Genomic DNA, 22,595 nt, shown 5'->3' on the forward strand with positions numbered 1-22,595 from the left:
CAGCTACTTGTGATTATCCTCATATAATGTCACTCCCGGTGAGGTCCAGAGTAGCTCTGGTAACACAGGTAAACATCTAGAAGGATCCAAGGCCTGAGGATGAAACGCATCCACACTAAAACTACAGTATTCTGATAGCAATCAGGAAGGTGCTCCTCACAGTAGCTGGGTCTTTTGGAGAAGCTACATGCTATTAGGCTCTGGCTCGGCTGCAGTTCTTTTAGTGGAACACCTGAGTACAGGTCAATCTTCCTCATCTTCCATGGTCTCTCTGAGCTGCTGAGGAAGGAAAGAAGAGCAAAGTCATAGCATAGTCTCTATAAGACTATATAACAACAAAAAATTATTACTTCAGTAAATAAAGTACAAAACACAGCTACTTATGATTATCCTCATAAAATGTCACTCCCGGTAAGGTCCAGAGTAGCTCTGGTAATACAGGTAAACATCTAGAAGGATCCAAGGCCTGAGGATGAAGCGCATCCACACTAAAACTACAGTATTCTGATAGCAATCAGGAAGGTGCTCCTCACAGTAGCTGGGTCTTTTGGAGAAGCTACTGTACATGCTATTAGGCTCTGGCTCGGCTGCAGTTCTTTTAGTGGAACACCTGAGTACAGGTCAATCTTCCTCATCTTCCATGGTCTCTCTGAGCTGCTGAGGAAGGGAAGAAGAAATTTTTTTCCAGTATGGGGGTGCTCAGGTAACCCGAGAGTTGTGGGAAAAGGAGTTCAAGCGGCCTACCCCTGCATTTGAGCATGGTGAGTAAGTGGACACTCCGTTACATGTATATTTTTATTTTCATCTTGACTGGACACCTCTGAACATTGGTTAGTAGAATCAGAAAAATGGCTGCAAAAACCATTGAGAGAAGACCCCATATTGTTAAAGTAGCAGATGCCACTGTGCCCAATTCCTCTGCAAGCTCCTAGCTGGTGGGTGTATGGTTCATTTGGAACCCTGTATATATTGCAAAGGAGATTCTCTCTTAAACTGACTCTATTGCTTCTGGAATATTTACCTTTTCTACTGTTGATCTTCCCTCTCTACTATTGACAAATGGTCAGCATTCAACACACTGGAGCCACTGGTCCACTGCTTAGTGCTGTTTTTTGGCTAGTCCAGTGTGGCTTGTCATTTAATGATTTGGGCTAGTCTAGTATTTGTCACTTCCATTTACTTCCATGTTTTATTAATAATTAATAAATTACTGTTTTTGATACTACTCAATTAGTGTTTACTGTCATTCGAGCAGCCCCTACTTTTTATTGTCCCCTTCTGTGTGGTATGTATTGTATTTACAGTTTTTTCAGGGGCTGAATGACAGACACCATTATATTTATCTATAAACATGTTAATTCAAGCCTCTTTTCAACACATGTTTAGCTTAGTGCTGTGGTTGTATCTGCATGTCCCTACATTACTACAATTCTATGTTGCTTCTATGTCCTGTAATGATGTAGAGCCAGAGCACAGAATACAGAACACAGTGTCTGAAAAGCCATCCAATGCACCAGGATGTGTTGGATACAGAATATTCTTTAGCTAGGGGTAGCACTTCAAGAGAGTGAGGACTGGCAGGGTGGGCAGCAGGATAGGTAAATATTACCTGTGTTTTGTTACAGGCATTTCTTACATTTTTGTCTAAAGAGACAGAATAATTTTAAAGTCTATATAACGTGTTGAAATACAAATAAAGTGTATCTAAAGCCCAAACGTAATTTAGGTAGCTTAGGGATAGGTTAGAATCCATTGGGGAAATTCACCCTCTGTAGTTGTCCTGATGATCACTGTTATTGGTACCAAAAGTGATGGGACATTCCATTCCTATTCCCGTTCAGAATGGGAATAGAGGGGAAACCTTATATCCCATCCTTCCTTGACAACTAAAAACTATGTGATGTTTCCCTCACTTTCTTCTCACTTCCTGTAATGCCTCTGAAACAGTGTATGAAAATGAATTCTCTACAGAGAGGACAAATCCAATGTTTTGAAAAATGGCAGGGGATTACCCATACCTTACCTAAAAAAGAGTCACGTACTTTAATATACAGGTGGACTTTCCAGTCATGTGCACTATAGCATCGCCCTTCACCATTCCTGGTACAAAATGTCAGACCTTTATGCAGACATGTTCTTTTTTTAAATCTTGCACAGCATTCATTCCTCCCCACTTGCCATTCCTGCACCAATGTGTTCCATAGCAAATGAATAGGGACATCTCCTGAGACGACCCTATTCATTTCTATAGAACATAACTTTTTGGGTGAGGGTTGCAAAAAGAACTGTGGCCCAGGGAAGGCTGTGGCTATCAAAACAAGGTATGTCTGCATCTGAAATTTCCCAAAGTTGGGCTGGCCATACATGGTTTAAATCGTTAATGGACAAGCTGAATGTACCAAGTTGATCAATCAAAACCAGTGCGCAGAAGGGAAAGGGCTATTATACTATTATATTATATTATATTATATTATATTATATTATATTATATTATATTATATTATATTATACTATTATATTATATTATACTATTATAAGGACTATTATACTGCACTATACTTAAAAGTATAGTTACTGTATTAGATTTTAGTTTAAACTGAAATAGCCATCACATGAGACAGCTACTGAAGGAAAGGACAAAGTATATACAAATAGTTGCATCTAGAGTAGCATGATAACAACATACAATCCTGAGGATCTCCAGTTATTGACAATGCCAGTATTACCAGTATTGGACAATTGTGAATGTCACAAAAACGTTCTCAACCAAAGTTGGTAAAACCTCTTGTTTGCTTTTATATTTCCTCCTAGTTCGATAATTATATATTATAGTAGAAAATCTTAATTCCTTTGTTTTTAATATGGCAGCTTAAGTGCCCATTTTATATAACTTTATGCCGTGAGTTTAAATATTCAAGTCCATCACTGGACCATTTATATAAATATGTCCAATAAAATGTACATTATTGTATAAGATTATTTCATTATTCATGACTTTATCCTTTTGTAAGGATGTAAGGATGAATGAATCACTCCCTCCAAATACATCTTAGTAATCAAATGTGCCTAACAAATATAACTTGTGAAACCTGAGAATGTAGAGAACCATTAGAATTCATATTTCGTATTGCATTTGGCTGTTGATTGACATTTTTCCATTACTGATCAATAGTAGCTTACATGAGCTCAAATAGTATTGAGTCATCATATAATATTCACTTAATTCTCTGTATTCTGTTGCTTGGAATTACCATATATCTTTATATCAACCTCTTAACAACACCCTCTCCCTCTATAACTCTTCTGTAGAGAAACACAAGCATGCATTGATTTTTCATATCCTGTTTGTATGGCAGAGTGCTTGACCATGCTGACAGGCAAAGCTTTGGATCTTCCTGCCTCTTGCACATTCCTGTTGGCAAGTGATGGGTCGGTGGATTGTGGGGGGTGGAAAGTAGCAGCAAGCTACCACAAAATATCTCAACTGATTTTTATAGACAATTGAAATGTTCCTTCTGCCTTGATTAAGATTGTATCTTTTCCTGTGCATTAGGCACCCTGCTCTAAGCTAGATCATATAATGTGTATATTGGATGTCTGGATAAACCTGAGTATAGACCATGGTATTCATCTGATTAGCCCATAAGAGATCTAATGCCCAGATGACATCAACTGGACCTTTTGGAGAGGAGTGGGTGTTCACCATTGATCAGCCAGCACTGACTGAATCTATGGTAAACAAGCTGCTTAAGAAATTGGGGCATGCCAGCTCATTTAGAACAGCATAGCTGCGGGTGAGGGTGAGACTTCTGGGGTTGCTAGAAGGGGATCGCAATAGAGGAACAACAGTTAGTACTCAAGGGTGCTTTGGGAGAAGCATTCAGCCCATACAAGGAATTTGGCTTGGCCTATAAGGACAGAGAAGGGGGAAAGTGCATAGGAGACCTTCCCAGGGTTGCCAACCTCCTATTGTGTCTAATAGTGGGAGTAACCTAAAAGAGTATGATTAAACAGAACCACTCCCTGGCCACCTACATCTAAATCAGGGGTCTCAAAGTACCGGCCCACGGGACATTTGCGGCCCGCGGACCGGTTAAAAATGGCCCGCAGGCAGGGCCGATCCAGGACTAGAGGTCGACCGATATTTGGCCATTAGGCCGATATATAGCCCTGCCGCCGTTCCTCCTCCCTTCTCCACACTCAGCGCTTGATGCTTGTGTGAAACTGACACGTAACAGGAGGAGAGAGACAGAGGGATCTGTCAGATTTGAGGTTTATGTTGGGGGTGGGCGGGACCCGGCCGGGGTGGGCAGGACCCGGCCAATATCAAACACCAGCCAATGGGATCTGGGCGGGCCCGCCCCTTTTCTTAAGCAGCCCAGTCATTGGCTGGTGTTTGATAGCTGCTGGTCCCACCCACCCCGGCCGGGTCCCGCCCACCCCGACATCAACCTCAATTCTGACAGATCCCTCTGTCTTTCTCCTCTGTGCTACGTGTCAGCTTCACACAAGCATCAAGCGCTGAGTGTGGACAGCTCCTTGTCAGTTTCACACACGGTTACACTCCGCTCAGTGTGAAACCTGCCAGTGCCACCTGCCAGTGCCAATCAGTGCCATCTGTCAGTGCCAGCTGCCAGTGCCACTGCCAATCAGTGCCACCTGCCAGTGCCAACCAGTCTGCCAGTGCCACCTGCCACCTGCAACCAGTACTATCTGCCAGTGCCACCTGCCACCGCCAATCAGTGCCACCGCCAACCAGTGCCTGCCAGTGCCACTGCCAACCAGTGCCCCTGCCAATCAATGCCACCTGCCAGTGCCATGCCAATCAGTGCCACCTGCCTGTGCCACGCCAATCAGTGCCACCTGCCAGTGTCAATAGTGCCACCTGCCAGTTCCAAACCAGTGCCACCTGCCAGTTCCAAACCAGTGCCACTTGCCAATGCCTGCCAGTGCCACCTTCCAGTGCCAACCAGTGCCACTGCCAATAAGTGCCACCTGCCAGTGCCATTGTCAATCAGTGCCACCTGCCAGTACCATCTGTCAGTGCCAATCAGTGCCACCTGACAATCAGTGCCACGTGCCACCTGCCAGTGCCACCTGCCAGTGACAGACAGTGCCACCTACCAGTGCCACCTGCCTAAGCTAACCAGTGCCACCTGCCACAGCCAACCAGTGCCATCTGTACTGAGGACATCAAGTGTGTGGTAGAGTGACAGGAGCAAGCAGGGAGGAGTGGAGTGAGTGAGGTTTTTTTTTTTTTTTTAAATCGGCCTAAAATATCGGCCACAAAAATCGGCATCATATATCGGCCATCGGCCGCCCCGATTTCTAAATATCGGCATCGGCCAGAGAAAAACCCATATCGGTCGACCTCTATCCAGGACGTCTTTTTTAACTGCACCCAGGCACCACAGAGGGGGAGGCGCCAAAGAGCTTTACCTCTCCATCTCTTCTGTCCTCTCCGCTGCACGCTGCTGCAGCCCAGAGAGAGAACAGAGCAGAGGAAGGAGCGGAGGAAGGATCCGCTCATCGATCCGCTCATCGATCCGCTCATCAATCCACCCACCTAGGCATTGACAATCGACCAGAGCCCCAAACCAGGGTCCTGCTGCCACCTCAGGGCGGGAGATTGTGTTCTCTGGGTCCCCTGTCACTAGGCCTGTATGGAAGCCAGGAGGAGAGGACTCGGGAGGCAGATGATCCTGACTGCCAGGAGAGGTGAGTGAGCCATCACATTGAGGCAAAGTCCTTAGTGGGGTGACTGGGGTAGAAATTTGTGCAGTGTGGGGGGTATGTTATGCAGTGTGTATGATGATTGTGCAGTTTGGGGGGTAATTGTGCAGTGTGGGGGTAATTATGGAGTGTGTGTGGTATTTTATGGAGTGTGGGGGGTAGTTTATGGAGTGTGGGACTATGTGTGCAGTGTGTGGCTATTTGTGCAGTATGGGTGGGGGTTAATAATGCGTTTGCTGACACCAATGCTGGGTTAATAATGCGTTTACTGACACCAGTGCTGGGTATAATGCGTATGCTGACACCAGTGCTGGGGGTTAATAATGCGTTTGCTGACACTAGTGCTGGGTATAGTATAGTATATTATTGCTGGTATAGTTTATTGCTTTTGAAGTTTTAAAAGTTTGCGTGCGGCCCCCATGAGATATGAAAACTTGTCATGTGGCCCTCAGGCAATTTGAGTTTGAGACCCCTGATCTAAATGAACATACAGTAGCAGCTGGTTGGGTGAGTACACATTGCCATGGTCTCGATGCTTAGCCTCATAGTGCAGCAGTTTTTACTTGACATGCCAGGTTTCACAGGAAGCATTGTCCATCAAACTTGCTCATCAAGCTCAATATGGCTGAGCAGCAGCCACAAGTCAAATGCTTGACTTGCGGTTGTGACAAAGTATTTAAACCCAAAATTCCTATTTGGTTGGGAGAAAAACACATTCAGAAGGCAGCGGTATCACCTCCTGCACTAACAGTGGGAGGGTCTTAAAGGGGCATTAAATACCAGAAATGTGCGCTACATAGAGAGGGTAGGTTTCATGGTTGTGCTGCATACAGAGTGCAGAGTTTAGGGGTGTGCTACATACAGAGTGCAGGGTTCAGGGGTGCACTGTGTACAGAGTGCAGGGTTCGTGGCTGTGTTGCGTACAGGGGTGCCACTTTTTTCATTTAGGTTACTATAGGTTACTCAGGCGGAGAGTGTAGTGTAGCTGCGGAGCAGGTGGTACTATGGGCACAGGCTTTAGGAAGTGTTGCCTTCAGAAAAGCACCAGGTTCCAACTACCTATCTATGCAGAGAGGCAGTATGTTTTGCAGCTAGACTATTTATATTTTCTGGACTCTAATGACTCTTCTAGCTCACTGTGTTGATTGCTTCTGCTTATTACTGTTTAAAAGAATCCAGTAAATCCAGGACTATCACTGAGTTTTGAATATTTGCTTGATCTAATTAATCTCTGAAGTCTTTGTTCAGAAGTATGGTTGGGGAGCAGGGCAAGATTAATATAGGGGCTATTGGAGCTGTAGCTCCAAGCCCTTACCTTACCTTGAGGTAGGCCCAGCCCAGTGAGTCATTAATGCTGTTTGCTCTGTGTATGTACATGTTTAATATGTAAATTGTGGGCTGTATTGTTATGTAAATTGTGGGTGGCAGGAGATATTGCTATGTAAATTGTGGGCGGCAGGCGCTATGGTTATGTAAATTGCGGGTGGCAGGTGGTATTGTTATGTAAATGGCAACAATCTTGTAGCTGTTACTAACGGTGAAGTTATTCAACTATCTGCAACATGAACAGTTCTCTTTACCCCACACTGACTCACTGTGGGTCTTCACTCAACGAGCTGCCATTTCCTCTCACTAGACTTCAGATCCACTAGCCACTGGATCCCCTGAGCTCTTTCACTGTAGCACTCAGTATCTTCCTCAAACATCCCCCCGCTTCCCTGCTGGGTCCCTGGCACTTGGCACTTAGATACTCTTCAAGCTTCACCCCTGCTGACACGTTAGGTCCCTGGCTTGGAACTCCATAAGCGTCACCTCTGCTGTCCCGCTGGGTCCCTGACTTGGCACTTGCTGATGCTTTCCCACTTCTTCAACGTCCCTGGCTGGCAAGAAGTCTGCTCTTGTACTGGTCTCAGCTCACTCAATGTGGTCTCCGGTAGTAAGGTGGATGGTCCCTTTGTGGCGATAGCTTCCCATCTACCTCCGACCATGACTGGTTCCCAGGCCGGCGAAACCATTACTACTGGTTGAACTACAAGCCCGCAGTCCCAACCATTTACTACTTCTGGATAGGTTCTCAGATCGCCTAGCAGCCAGATGTCCCTGGCATAGGCCTTAGGTTTCTGGCCTAGCTGCCCAGGGCAATACGACACACATCCACCCAGACAGCCGTCAATGTGGCACAAAACCCCAATCACCTGACTCCACCCAAATAAATAGGTTCTCCCAGCAGGCCAAGGGACCCAAGAAAATCCCTGCCCAGTGGCTGAGACGCCCCATTCATTGCTAATCTGTCCTTGCAATGCCCTTGTCTTATCTAATATCATCAGACACCCGGCCATCTAGTGACAGAAGAGAGAAGTGCAGCAATTCCAGAATTAGGGCAAAATCAATTGACCCCCTAACAATTGGCCAAGGCAACTATCACTTGGCAAATAAATTTAATAACAACCCTGCCTAAACATCAGGGTGCTACATCTACACTGCAAAATAAATGATGTGTTTTGTGTAAACATATTCTAGCTGAAAAGGTGACAGCAGCAAGAATGAATGATCACCATAGTAAAGATATGAGAAAAAAAAGTCATGACATCTGAACATCTTCCAGAAAATTTTAAGTGCATTCCTCCCTTATTAGCAAGCTTTGTACATATTTTTTTTTACCTTTAGGAAGAAGGCTACAGACTCATCATAAGTACAGAGAGAAAACAATTATTCCGTATGTGCTCTGTTCACACCATGCATGAGCTGTGGTGTGTTGTGAAAAATGCAGCATGTCTGCATTTTTTTTTTTTTTTACAGAGAAAACATGTCTGCATTTTTATTGCAGCACAACGCACGTCACAATAGCACATAAAGTGCAATGAATTGTCTTTCATTAACTTTGACTAGATTTAAAAAAAAGGAAAAATTGAACAATGTAAAGCATTTTACCAATTGCACACAACAGAGGGCACGCATCAAATAGACCATAACGCATGCCCACTGGTGTGAAGGGACCCCAAGTGCTAGCAGCTGTGTCAAAGACAAAGTTTCTTCCTTCCCAATGAATTAATGATTTTCTCTACCAACTACTTTATTTTACAGATCACAGCACCTCTGAATGCAAACCTCCCCCATTATGCTACCTCCAGTCTACTCATCTTTTACCTTTTCCATAACTCCCCTCCTATCCATCTCCCCCACCCTGTTTCATTACACTGCCTTTGTGCCAGGTCACAGCACCTACCTTCCACCTCATACACCCACCTTACCCCCTCCCCCCACCCAAAAACCCACTTGCCAACCCTTCCCCTTTCCCTATGGTGTGTGTGTGTTGGGGGTACAGCTTGGCTTCTTTGCCTTGGGCACTGGATGGCCTTGTCCCAGAACTGGCGGCATTGATATGAATATGCCCCTTTATTTTCCTAGGTTATCATCACCACTGCTGAATGCTGCCGACATTGGGAATGTAAACATGCCCTGCCTGCCACTGTCACTGAGCATGCCATTAGTCTGTACTGCAAAGGTGAGCAGATGGGGGAAGAGGGATGTCCAGAGGTAACAGAGAAAGGATTACAGTTTGGAGTGTTAGCTCTATATTTTCAGTGTACATAAAATCATAAGTAACGGGAGTGTTTCATTTTTAAAATAATGATTGTGCTGAAGTTAGTATACGTCCCTGAGACTCTGGCTTGCAGAATGGCAACTTCAGTATATTTTATGAGTACAAGAAGGCTTCTGTTTTGTTTAACCATGCCCCTTTAAGTGTCTCCCACTCTTACCCCATTGTGGACCCACCCGCAGTTTGCCATGGCACGCTACAAGAGCCACATTACTACTCTACTTAGAGGTTGTAAACCTCCCTTTACACTTTGTACCTATAAGTAAGCCTAGAATAAGGCTTACCTAAAGGTACTGTAAATATCCCCTAAACGTGCACCGTTTAGATATTTACAGTATACTGCGCTGATGTACTAAGGATACAAACAACAACTAGCATACACAAATGATGTGTATGCTAGTTGTTGTTTGTACCTCTAGTACAGCTCAGAAACAACAGTACGCATGTTGATGTCATTGGCGCATGCACTCCGAAGAAATGGGCACCTGTGCCTGTTTATTCAGTAGTGAGTGCCCTGACCAGCGATCTCCAGATAGCATTCGCAGGAGTGATGTCACACAGGTTCGGCCAGTCACAGAACCAGGGTCCGGAAGGAGGAGGAGCGAAGATGGATGTGGCCTGCAGCGGGGACTACGCAGGTTTCATTTGCAGGTAAGTGTCACATAATGTGCTAGTATGCGATGCATACTAGCGCATTATGTCTTTACTTTGCAGGGGAGGAAGAATTAAAAATTTTGATCAAGGGTTTACTTCCTCTTTAAGCTATTTAGAGGCACCCTCTCTCTCGTCTGTCTTTTACCCTCCTCCCTCTCACCCCCCCTTTCAGCCCCCCTCTCTTTCACCCACCCTTACCCCATCTCTATTTAATTTAATTTGTTTTAATAATTTATTTTAACAAAAATAGTTTGTGTTTTCATTTTATTTATTCCTAAAAAAGGCCCACCAAAATCCTCAGCACCAGGGCCATGATGCTTCTAATCTGGCCCTGTGGGGGAGGTGATACGTGTTTGGAGCACTTTTCCAGAGTGTTCTTCTTCCCTCCTGACCAACATATTCAAAGAGGCACTGGGAAATTTCAGACCCTCAAGTATAGTCAGCTGAAGGAAAACTTCAAACAAGCTCAAAAGCTCTGGCAAGGCAGCTCCCACTCAGCAAGACTTCCTTTAAATGGGTATCTAATAGTATTTCAAACCACAGAAAAACACCAGAGCCTGACCAAAACCAAATAAAAGAGTCCAACATGATTTTAATTGTTGGTAAAATAAAGTCTTACAGAGAGCTCTGGGTCTCAGTCACCTGATCGCTGTGATAGCCTCTGATTGGCTATCACAGTGATCAGTCATTGTGCAGCCTGCCCCTGTGTTGTTTTTTTCTCTCATGAGTGAAGAGAAAGGTGCATTGGGGTTAATTTACTAAAACTGGAGAGCGCAAAATCCGGTGCAGCTCTGCATAGAAACCAATCAGTTTTCAGTTTTTTTTTGTCAAAGCCTTATTGAACAGGCTGAAGTTAGAAGCTGATTGGCTACCATGTACAGCTGCACCAGATTTTGCCTTTTAGTAAATCAACCCCTTTGCAACTTGAAAGATTAGAAAGATGTAAACAAACAAAAGTGTTTAAAAAAAGAAAAAAATAAAGAAAAAAATAGCTACATCAAGGTTTGACCTAAGCCAGTGCCAGGGCAAATGTTAGAGTTAAGATAAGGGTCAAATGTCAGGGCTAGTATATTTTGGGCAGTATTTAAAAAACAATTTTTTTTAAAATTTGTATCAGTGTTAGTAATTGTCAATGTCAATATGTTTTGGGTAGGATAAGAAAACCCCCCAAAATGCATACTGATGTTTCTGGGCTGTACTAGGGGTAGAAACAACTAGCATACACATATATAGTATCGCTGCGATTGTCAGGAGCAGGAGAATGTATTTTGGGTTGTCCTTTGGGTGTAAGTTATGGTAATAGCAAGAAATGAACAGCTAAAAAAAGAACTACTATTTTGGGCCAGTTTTCCTTTGATAATAAAAAAACGACAAAAGAAAGCCCAATTCGTCCTAAAAAAAGATATAATCCACCTGGACACACAAAGTAGTTGCAATGATAGTAAAACTGTACTTAACACATGTCAAAGTAACAAAATAATGTTCAAGCATACATTTGTTCATGGAATGTTTTAATAAATTAAAAAAATAAAGTGTTTGTTTACATTAATGTGTTTAATTAAAACATGTTTTAATACACTTTAAGTTGTAAAGCGCTGTAGGAGGTGATTTCACCACCACAGTTAAAAAAAAGAGCATATATGCCAAAGCATGGGGGCAGCAGGGGCGGAGGAGCGATTTGCTCCTACCTTTTGGGGCGGATGCCCCCATGCTTCGGCATATATAAACGGTGCATGTATGCCCATCATTAGAAGTGGGTGGATGAAGGGAGGTATTCTAATGGTGGGCATACCCACCGATCAATCTCTTTTTTTCGTTCAGCCCACAGGCTGCATGAAAAAAAATTTTACAATATATGCCCAACAAGGACCAGCAACGTACTGGTATGTTGCTGGACTTTGAGTGGTTATACCAGAATGATGCCTGCAGGTTTAGGTATCATCTTGGTATCATTCTTTTCAGCCAGTGGTTGGCTTTCATGTATCGTGTGTACATATACTATTATTATTTTTTTGTTATGTTATTATCTTATTTATTTATGAGTGTGTGTGTCTGCGTGTGTACATGTACTAATATATATATATATATATATATATATATATATATATAAACACACACACATTAACCAGCCATTTTATTAGGTACACCTGTTCAATTGCTTGGTAACACAAATTGCTAATCAGCCAACCACATGGCAGTAACTCAGTGCATTTAAACATTTAGATGGGGTGAAGACGACTTGAGGTTTAAACCGAATATCAGAATGGGGAAGAAGGGGAATTTAAGTGACTTTGAACGTGGCATGGTTGTTGGTGTCAGATGGGCTGGTCTGAGTACTTAAAAAAACTGACGATCTACTGGGATTTTCACGCACAGCCATCTCTAGGGGATACAGAGAATGGTCTGAAAAAAAATTAAATTTCCAGTGAACGGTGCTTGTGTGGACAAAAATGCCTTGTTGATGTCAGAGGTCAGAGGGGAATGGGCAGACTGTTTTGAGATGATAGAATGTACAGTAACTCAAAAAAGTAACTCAATGAGTACAGTAACTCAAAAAAACACTCGTTACAACCAAGGTATGTAGAATACCATCTCTGAATGCGCAACACATCGAACCTTGAAGCAGATGGGCTACCAGGTGCCACTCCTGTCAGCTAAGAACAGGAAACTGAGACTACAGTTGGCACAGATTCACCATAATTGGACAAAAGGAAATTGGAAAAACATTGCCTGGTCTGATGAGTCTCAATTTAAGCTGCAACATTTAGATGGTAGGGTCAGAATTTGGCATAAACAACATGAAAGCATGGATCCATCCTGCCTTGTGTCAATGGTTCAGGCTAGTGATGGTGTAATAGTATGGGGGATATTTTTTTGGCACACCTTGGGCCCCTTAGTATTGAACATTGTTTAAACGCCACGGCCTACCTGAGTATTGTTGCTGACCATGTCCTTCCCTTAAAGACTGTAGTGAACCCATCTTCTGATGGCTACCTCCAGCAAAATAATGCACCATGTCACAAAGCTCAAATCATCTCAAACTGTATTCTAATAAATTAATAAATAAACACTCCTTGGTCAAAAAACCTGTGGTTTGAGTTGGCCTTGGCCCTTTATTTATAGGTATAAATAATAATTAATTTGTTATATCAACTTCAATAAATTGTAAATAATTAACACTCAGCATATATTTAACTTTTTTTTATATAACTATAATATATTACACACATGCACGTGAGTACACCCTCACATTTTTGTAAATATTTTATTATAACTTTTCATGTGATAACACTAAAGAAATTACACTTTATTACAATGCAAAGTAGTATGTGTACAGCTTGTATAACAGTGTAAATTTGCTGTCCCCTCAAAATAACTCAACACACAGACATTAATGTCTAAACCGCTGGCAACAAAAGTGAGTACACCACTAAATAAAAATGTCCACATTGGGCCCAATTAGCCATTTTCCCTCCTCGGTATCATGTGACTCGTTAGTGACAGAAGGCCCCAGGTGTGAATGGGGAGTAGGTGTGTTAAATTTGGTGTTATCGCTCTCACTCTCTCATACTGGTCACTGGGAGTTCAACGTGGCACCTCATGGCAAAGAACTCTCTGAGGATCTGAAAAAAATAATTGTTGCTCTACATAAAGATGGTCTAGGCTATAAGAAAATTGCCAAGATCCTGAAACTGAGCTGCAGCACGGTGGCCAAGACCATAAAGTGGTTTAACAGGACAGGTTCCACTCAGAACAGGCCTCATCGTGGTTGACCAGAGAAGTTGAGTGCACGTGCTCAGAGTCATATCCAGAGGTTGTCTTTGGAAAATACACATATAAGTGCTGCCAGCATTGCTGCAGAGGTCGAAGAGGTAGGGGGTCAGGTATGAGTGCTGCTGACACTGGGGAGCTACAGTTCATTAAGGGAGCAATGAATGCCAAAATGTACTGTGACATACTAAAGCAGAGCATGATCCCCTCCTTTTTAGAAGCTGGGCCGCAGGGCAGTATTCCTACATGATGACAACTCCAAACACATCTCCACGATGACCACTGCCTTGCTAAAGAAGCTGGGGGGAAAGGTGATGGACTGGCTTAGCTTGTCTCCAGACCTAAACCCTATTGAGCATCTGTGGGGCATCCTCAAACGGAAGTTGGAGGAGTGCAAGGTCTCTAACATCCACCAGCTCCGTGATGTTGTCATGGAGGAGTGGAAGAGGACTCCAGTGGCAACCTGTGAAGCTCTGGTGAACTCCATGCCCAAGAAGGTTAAGGCAGTGCTGGAAAATAATGGTGGCCACACAAAATGTGTTGCTTTCTGTATCCTTGTTGTCTTCTGCCCACTATTGATGCATCCTCTTTCTCTTTATAGGTAGAAGCTCATGCCAGAGGACCTTTTTTTTTTTTGTTTTTTGTTTTTTTTTTGGGCAACTGCCAAGTATCTATCAATCACTGGTAAATATTTTTTTTTTAAACTGACTTTTCTTAATATATTGGTCTGCCATGATCCCATAGGTGGTGGGGGTGGGGACATTTTATGCCCCGTCCTTCACCTTTTTCTGTAGGCAAAAGGGGGTCCAACCCGGTACTAGCAAGGTGTCAGTGGGAAGAATTATGCCCCACTGTTGGTGACAGTGAAAGCAGTGTTGCCTTATTGATGTCTGTAGGTGGAATGGTGCCACATATCAGTGGGAGGAATAGTGCTCTGAAGGCCTGATAAAGACAAGAAAAGGGCTGCATCTGACCCACAGGCTGCAGTTTGGAGATCATTGCCATATATAAGTATATAAGGTATTATTTCACTTTTTTGAGTGTGACTGGAGGATTCTGTCTCCAGTCTTGAATTTACAGTAGCTGACCGGTGCAGGTTCTAGCATTGAGATCCAAACTCCAGCAACTCTTTGTCCAGTCAGAATGAACATTTCTCCAGTTTCCATTCCATTGACTCCTCACTGTCAAGTACCCATAATCCCATTAAAACAAACTGCACGTTGCACACATTTGGGGGGTGCCTTTAGCCAATCATGGCTCAGGGACTAAGTCCACGCCCCACACTATATACAGTAAGGCTGCTTATACGGTGGCCGTATATAGTGTAATGAATGAGAGAAGTTAGCTAGAGGCAGTTTAGTTAGTGGCGTGCAGGTAGTTTAGTATATATATATATATATATATATATATATATATATATATACACATACACATAAACACACACATATATACACACACACACACACACATGCCGTGTAATATTTATATATATATATATATATATATATATACACACACACACACACACACATACAGTGCAGTCAGTGTAGAATATATACAGTATACATTGCAGGGAGTGTCATATATACAGTGCAGTCAGTGTACAGTATATAATACAGTGTATTGAAGTGGTTAAGGGGAACCCTATGACAGAATTAAGGAAAAAACGGCATGGATCCCCCCCCAGTCCATACCAGGCCCTTTGGGTCTGGTATAGATTTTAAGGGGAACTCCATGGCAAAAAAAAAAAAAACTGGCGTGGGGGTCACCCCCAAAATCCATACCAGACCTTTATTCGAGCAAGCAACCTGGCAGGCTAGGATAGGGGGGATGAGCTAGTGCCCCCCCTTCTTAACCATACCAGACTGCTTGCTCTCAACATGGGGAGGGTGCTTTGCGTTCCCCTCAATGCACCTTGTCCCCATATTGATGGGGACAAGGGCCTGGTCCTCACAACCCTGGCCCGGTGGTTGTGGGGTTCTTCGGGTGTGGAACTTATTGGAAGGGCCAGGGTTGTGGGGGATGAGGCCCTTGTCCCCATCAACATGGGGACAAGGTACTTTGGGAGGGACCCCAAAGCATCCTCCCCATGTTCAGGGCAAGTGGCCTGGTATGGTACAGGCCTGCCAGGCTGCTTGCTCGGATAAGGGTCTGGTATGGATTTTGGGGGGGTCCCATGACATTTTTTAAAAAAATTTGGCGTGGAGTTCCCCTTAAAATCCATACCAGACCCGAAGGGCATGGTATTGACTGGGAGGGGGGAACCCACACCGATTTTTTTCATAGATTTTCATCTATATTGCTGGCAATACATTACAGCCGCGCAAATTTTAAATGACATTTTTTCCTTTAGAAATGTAATTTTGCTGCGGCACAGCAAAACACATCAGAAAGATGCGCCACTTTACAGGCAGACTAAGGGGACCCCCAGACACGATATTTAAAGGAATATTTCATTTTTATTATTTCACTTTAAGCATTATTAAAATCACTGCTTCTGAAAAAACCTTTTTTTGCATTGATATACAGACCCTGGGGAAGTACCCGGGTCCCCAAACACTTTTCAGGGCAATAACTTGCATATAAGCCTTTAAAACGAAAACCTTTGATTTTTCCCATAGACTTTAACAATGTTCGCACAAATTTTTTGCCTGTTCGCATGTTCTGGTGCCGAGGGGTGTTCGGCTCATCCCTATTGGGCAGCAATATACAAATTTCTAATTTTCCTTACTAGGTTTTATTACTAGGAATATTACCTGACAATAGGGACAATTAAACTTAAGTGGTATAGTGTTAAACTGCGCTTAGTGTCTAATTGATATACGAACAAGTAAAAAGCAGCCAGTACTACAAGGGACAAAAAATTTGGTGTAAACAGTGCAGCGCTAAACATAAATCATATACAAATAAATAAATATGAATCATTGGTTATGAATTTGAATTATTGAAGCAAAAAAGTATATATATATATATATATATATATATATATATATATATATATATATATATATATATATATATATACACATACACACACAGTATCTCACAAAAGTGAGTACACCCCTCACATGTAAAGTAGTGAGTGTACAGCTTGTATAACAGCCATTAATGTCTAAACCGTTGGCAACAAAAGTGAGTACACCCCTAAGTGAAAATGTCAAAATAGGGCCCAAAGTGTCAATATTTTGTGTGGCCACCATTATTTTCCAGCACTGCCTTTACCCCTCTTGGGCATGGAGTTCACCAGAGCTTCACAGGTTGCCACTGGAGTCCTCTTCCACTCCTCCATGACGACATCATGGATTTGCCCAATTTGGACATTTTCACTTAGGGGGTACTCACTTTTGTTGCTAGCAGTTTAGACATTAATGGCTGTGTGTTGAGTTATTTTGAAGGGACAGCAAATTTACACTGTTATACAAGCTGTACACTCACTACTTTACATTGTAGCAAAGTGTCATTACTTCAGTGTTGTCACATGAAAAGATATAATAAAATAATATAAAATATTTACAAAAATGTGAGGGGTGTACTCACTTTTGTGAGATTCTGTATATATATATATATATATATATATATATATATATATATATATATATATATAGGTAAGAGAACTCATGAAAAGTTCATAATTGAAAAAAGTGAGTCCAAAGTATTTGTGGTTCAGATCATGATAGTCGATCACCCAAGTGAAAAGGAATCGTCACTGTGAAAACCTTGTGCCACCAAATGGACTATAAGGAGGCTTACCAGGACAATTGGACCCTATTTAGCATATACCAAATGGGTTAAACAGGTGTCACAACACCTAAATATAGAGACTTCACTGGAGGAATCTTCATACATGGACCTTATGATCTTAAGAAGATACCGACAGCCACTGAAGCCAATGTGATGGTATGCGAACTTGTAAGGCCTTTCAGAGTCTGGAGTCTGCTCATCAATACTCCGTTAGGACATGAATCCAAGGAGAAAGGATAGAAGACTCGACATGTGTAAAACCATAGCTAAAAAATGTATTTTAAAAAGGTAAATCACTCACATTTCAGTAAAACATTAAAAGCATGGAAGGTCAAGTAGTAGTGGCATAGACAGGACAGTAGACTGACGTGTTTTGTCTCAGTCAGACATCATTTGGGGTGTCCTGATGCCGCTGCCACCCTAAATATATAAACGATGTAATCCCTAGGAGAAATAACCATGCTGCCTAACGCAGCTTCTGATTGTCCAAACATTTCCAGGGTCATCAGCAAAATGGCGCCAAAGCCTGCTCGTCAAGCCTCGGCCTCTTTTACATGAACGTTCCGTTCAGGTCCGCCTGTCAGTTTTTTAGGTGGACCTGAATGGACCCTCCATAGACCTCTATGGAGCGTCGGATGTCAGTGGTGACATGTCTGCTGACATCCAACCCGCTCCGATCCGAAAAAGTGTAACGGAGGAAAAACCTACTTTTCCTTCAGTTTTCGGATTGGATCGGGTGACGACGGACTCTACGGTCCATCGTCATCCCATCCCCCATAGAGGAGAGCGGCACTGTGACAGGTCCGTCGCTGCACAGTGTGCAGCGATGGACCTGTCATCTGCCTGCTCAGCGGGGATCCACGGAGCGATCCCCGCTGAGCAAGCGGATGTTCAAGGGGCGGATCATCTCGGATCCATCCCATGTGAAAGGACCCTAAGGCATGCACCTCAAGCCTCAATGTGAAAGCGAGCCGAGAAACCGGAAATTATGACATTGCGGATGCAGATCAAGCCTCGCTTAGAAAACAAGGCATAGATTGACCCATGTAGCGCCAAAATTACACATCACTCTGTGAGAGAGACATAATGCAACTGGCGATAACTAACAGACAGGTCAAGCCTCGTCCAGAAAGCAAGGCAAATACCAGTCTAAATGGCGCCTCTGCTGCAAGACAAGTCTCCCTATAGAAACATTAGTAAACAACATCCATATACAGTTAAGAAGGTAAAAATTCCAAGAGGGAACCTGAACAGTAATACCACCTAAGTATCATACATTATATTAAAGTCAAGAGCAAAAAAAACCCTAAACCATGTATAATAAAAAATGAGAAAATTATATTCTATGCTTGATTAATAAAGACGTTAAAAAATGAAATTTGAGAATATTATATTTTATGCTTGATTAATAAAGGCATTACTATCCCAATCCACGTTCATCCCGAACGGGGAGTAGGAACGCAATTGATAAATCTAGAATGTTTCAAGTCTCGAAACACCCCTAGTACAGGCTCATCCATGCCAAGGTGGTATATAATGATCAATAACCAAAAATTGGGTGCTACTGGGATCCCGGTTGTGATGTTTGCAATAATGCTTTGGAACGCTATGATTAGTTAATTTCTTTTTTATGTTTGCTTTATGTTTGTGAGTGATCGGATGGTTCTGCCAACATATTGTCTGCCACATGGACAGGTGATTAAATATACAATATGTTTAGTGGCACAAGTGAAGAACTATTTCATATCATAAACCCGATTAGTGACTGTAGATTTAAATTGTATTGTTTTCTTTTTACCACATGCATTATGCAAGCAAACATTGCATTTTTTACATGGGTAATAACCTACAGGTTTGTGAAAAAATGTGGGCTTAACTGGAGGATTGATAATATTGGGGCAATTTTACTTTGTAACGACGGGGCACATCTATATATAATCTTGGCCGGATCTGGCAATAGGGGACTCAAGATTCGGTCATTTTTTATAACATTCCAGTGTTTATCTAGAATCTGTTTTATCTGTCTATGTTGAGTAGAGAATGTAGTAAACATAGGACCATTTAAAGGTGTCATCCTTGTTTTGGCTGGGTTTAACCTCCAGAAGTGAGCTTCCATCTACAGTACAGGTTCTGTGTAGTTCTACGTCTATAGCTGCCTGGGTATAGCCCTTGTCAATAAATCTCTGTTTGAGTACCGAGGCTTGTTGAATGAAGTCCTGTGTGTCGTACAATTCCAATGTAGGTGTAGGAATTGACTCTGAGGGATGGACTGTAGCCACAACTTATAGTGACAACTATGTATAGGTATAAGACCCACTTGGCCATAAAAGGGTTGGCCAGACTTGGGGCAAATTTAGCCCCCATTGCCACACCTTTAAAAGAACATATATTGAATAAGAAAGAAAAAGCATTATCGCAGACATCACAACCAGGATCCCAGTGGCACCCAATTTTTGGTTATTGACCATTATATACCACCTTGGCGTGGAGGAGCCTGTACATGGGGTGTTTAGAGACTTGAAACATTCTGGATTTATCAATTGCGTTCCTGCTCCCCGTTCGGGATGAACGTGGAATGGGATATTAACGCCTTTATTATTCAATCATAAAATATAATTCTAATTTTTAATGTTTTAATATACATGATTCAGGGATTTTTTTTATGCTTGACTGATATAATGTATGATACTTAGTTGGCATTACTGTTCAGTTTGTCCCTTGGACTTATTACCTTCTTAACTGTACTGTATATGGATGTTGTTTACGAATGTTTCTATAGGGAGACTTGTCTTGCAGCAGAGGTGCTAGTCAGAGGGGGGGCAGGGTGTTTGTTCGGCCCAACTCTAATCCCTAAATCACTAAAGGCTGTAAATTAAAGCAAAAGGTGATTCACCAAATTACTGACACAAGGGAGTGATACTTTTTCCAACTCAGTGATTCTGTTTTTGAATTTTTTTAAATACATTTCTGACATGGTGTTATACGAGGGGGTATCTAAAAGTTTTGAGACTAGTTTTGTAAAACGCCAACAGGTAGCAGCACAAAGCTGCATGCGCAGTCACAGGTAGCACCAACCTTCATAAGTCAGACTACAAAAAGAAATTATCCTGTGTACATTGGGAGCTGTGCAACTGGTACTATTCTGATCACGTGCATTACCACCTTTGCTATTTTATCATAGACAGCAAGTTAGAACAAAGATCAAATGCAAAATTCTGCATGAAACTGGGCAAATATGCCACAGAGATGTTTGACATGATTCGGCAAGCCTATGGTGATGCTGCAATGAGTTGAAGATCCAGCTCAAAGGTCACCATTTTGACACCATTGCAGAGATCCAGCCTTAATAGCATAAGGTGCTTGGCATGCTTCGAAAAGACTTCCTGGACACATTCCAGAAGTGACAGGAATGCTGGAATAGCTGTATTGCTGTGCAAGAGGACTATTCTGAAGGTGATAGTGTGTAAACATAAATACATAAATTTCTTTCTTCTAAACAGAGCTAGTCTCAAAACTTTGATTTATAAGTTGCACTGACAAAATACAGTTGGATAAAACAAAAACTGTGTCATTCTTCATTTCATTTCATAAATGTATATATACACATATATACAGTGTCTTGAAAAAATTATTCATACCCCTTGAAATTTTCCACATTTTGTCATGTTACAACGAAAAACGTAAATATATTTTATTGGGATTTTATGTGATAGACCAACACAATGTGGCACATAATTGTGAAGTGGAAGGAAAATAATAAATACCTTGCAAACTTTGTTACAAATAAATGTCTGAAAAGCGTGGCGTGCATTTGTACTCAGCCCCCTTTACTCTGATACCCCTAACTAAAATCTAGTGGAACCAATTGCCTTCAGAAGTCACCTAATTAGTAAATAGAGTCCACCTGTGTAATTTAATCTCAGTATAAATACAGCTGTACTGTGAAAACCTCAGAGGTTTGTTAGAGACCCTTAGTGAATAAACAGCATCATGAAGGCCAAGGAACACACCAGACAGGTCAGGGATACAGTTGTGGGGAAGTTAAAAGCAGGGTTAGGTTATAAAAAAAATATTCCAATCTTTAAACATCTCACGAAGCACTGTTCAATCCATAATCCGAAAATGGAAAGACTATGGCACAACTGCAAATCTACCAAGACATGGCCGTCCACCTAAACTGACAGGCTGGGCAAGGAGAGCATTAATCAGAGAAACAGCCAAGAGGCCCATGTTGACTCTGGATGAGCTGCAGAGATCCACAGCTCAGGTGGAAGAATCTGTCCACAGGACAATTATTAGTCATGCACTCCACAAATCTAGCCTTTATAGAAGAGTGGCAAGAAGAAAGCCATTGTTTAAAGAAAGCCGTAAGAAGTCCCGTTTGCAGTTTTTGAGAAGCCATGTGGGGACACAGCAAACATGTGGAAGAAGGTGCTCTGATCAGATGAGACAAAAATTGAATTTTGGTCTAAAAAGCAAAATGCTATGTGTGGCAGAAAATGAACACTGCACATCACCCTGAACACACCATCCCCACTGTGAAACATGGTGGTGGCAGCATCATATTGTGGGGATGCTTTTCTTCAGCAGGGATAGGTAAGCTGGTTAGAGTTGATGGGAAGATAGATGGAACCAAATACAGGAAAAACCTGTTAGAGTCTGCAAAAGACTTAGGACCCTAAACATACAGCCAGAGCTACAATGGAATGGCTTAGATCAAAGCATATGCATGTGTTAGAATGGCCCAGTCAAAGTCCAGACCTAAATGCAATTGAGAATGTGTGGCAAGACTTGAAAACTTGCTGTTCACAGACGCTCTCCATCCAATCTGACAGAGCTTGAGATATTTTGCAAAGCAGAATGGGCAAAAATTTCACTCTCTAGATGTGCAAAGCTGGTAGAGACATCCCCAAAAAGACTTGCAGCTATAATTGCAGCGAAAGGTGGTTCTACAAAGTACTGACTCAGGGGGGTTGAATACAAATGCACGTCACACTTTTCACATATTTATTTGTAAAAAATTTTGAAAACTATTTATCATTTTCCTTCCACTTCACAATTATGTGCTACGTGTGTGCTTATGTGTTGATCTATC

This window comes from Aquarana catesbeiana, linkage group LG06 (genome assembly GCF_042186555.1).
Source record: "Aquarana catesbeiana isolate 2022-GZ linkage group LG06, ASM4218655v1, whole genome shotgun sequence".
NCBI lineage: Eukaryota > Metazoa > Chordata > Amphibia > Anura > Ranidae > Aquarana > Aquarana catesbeiana.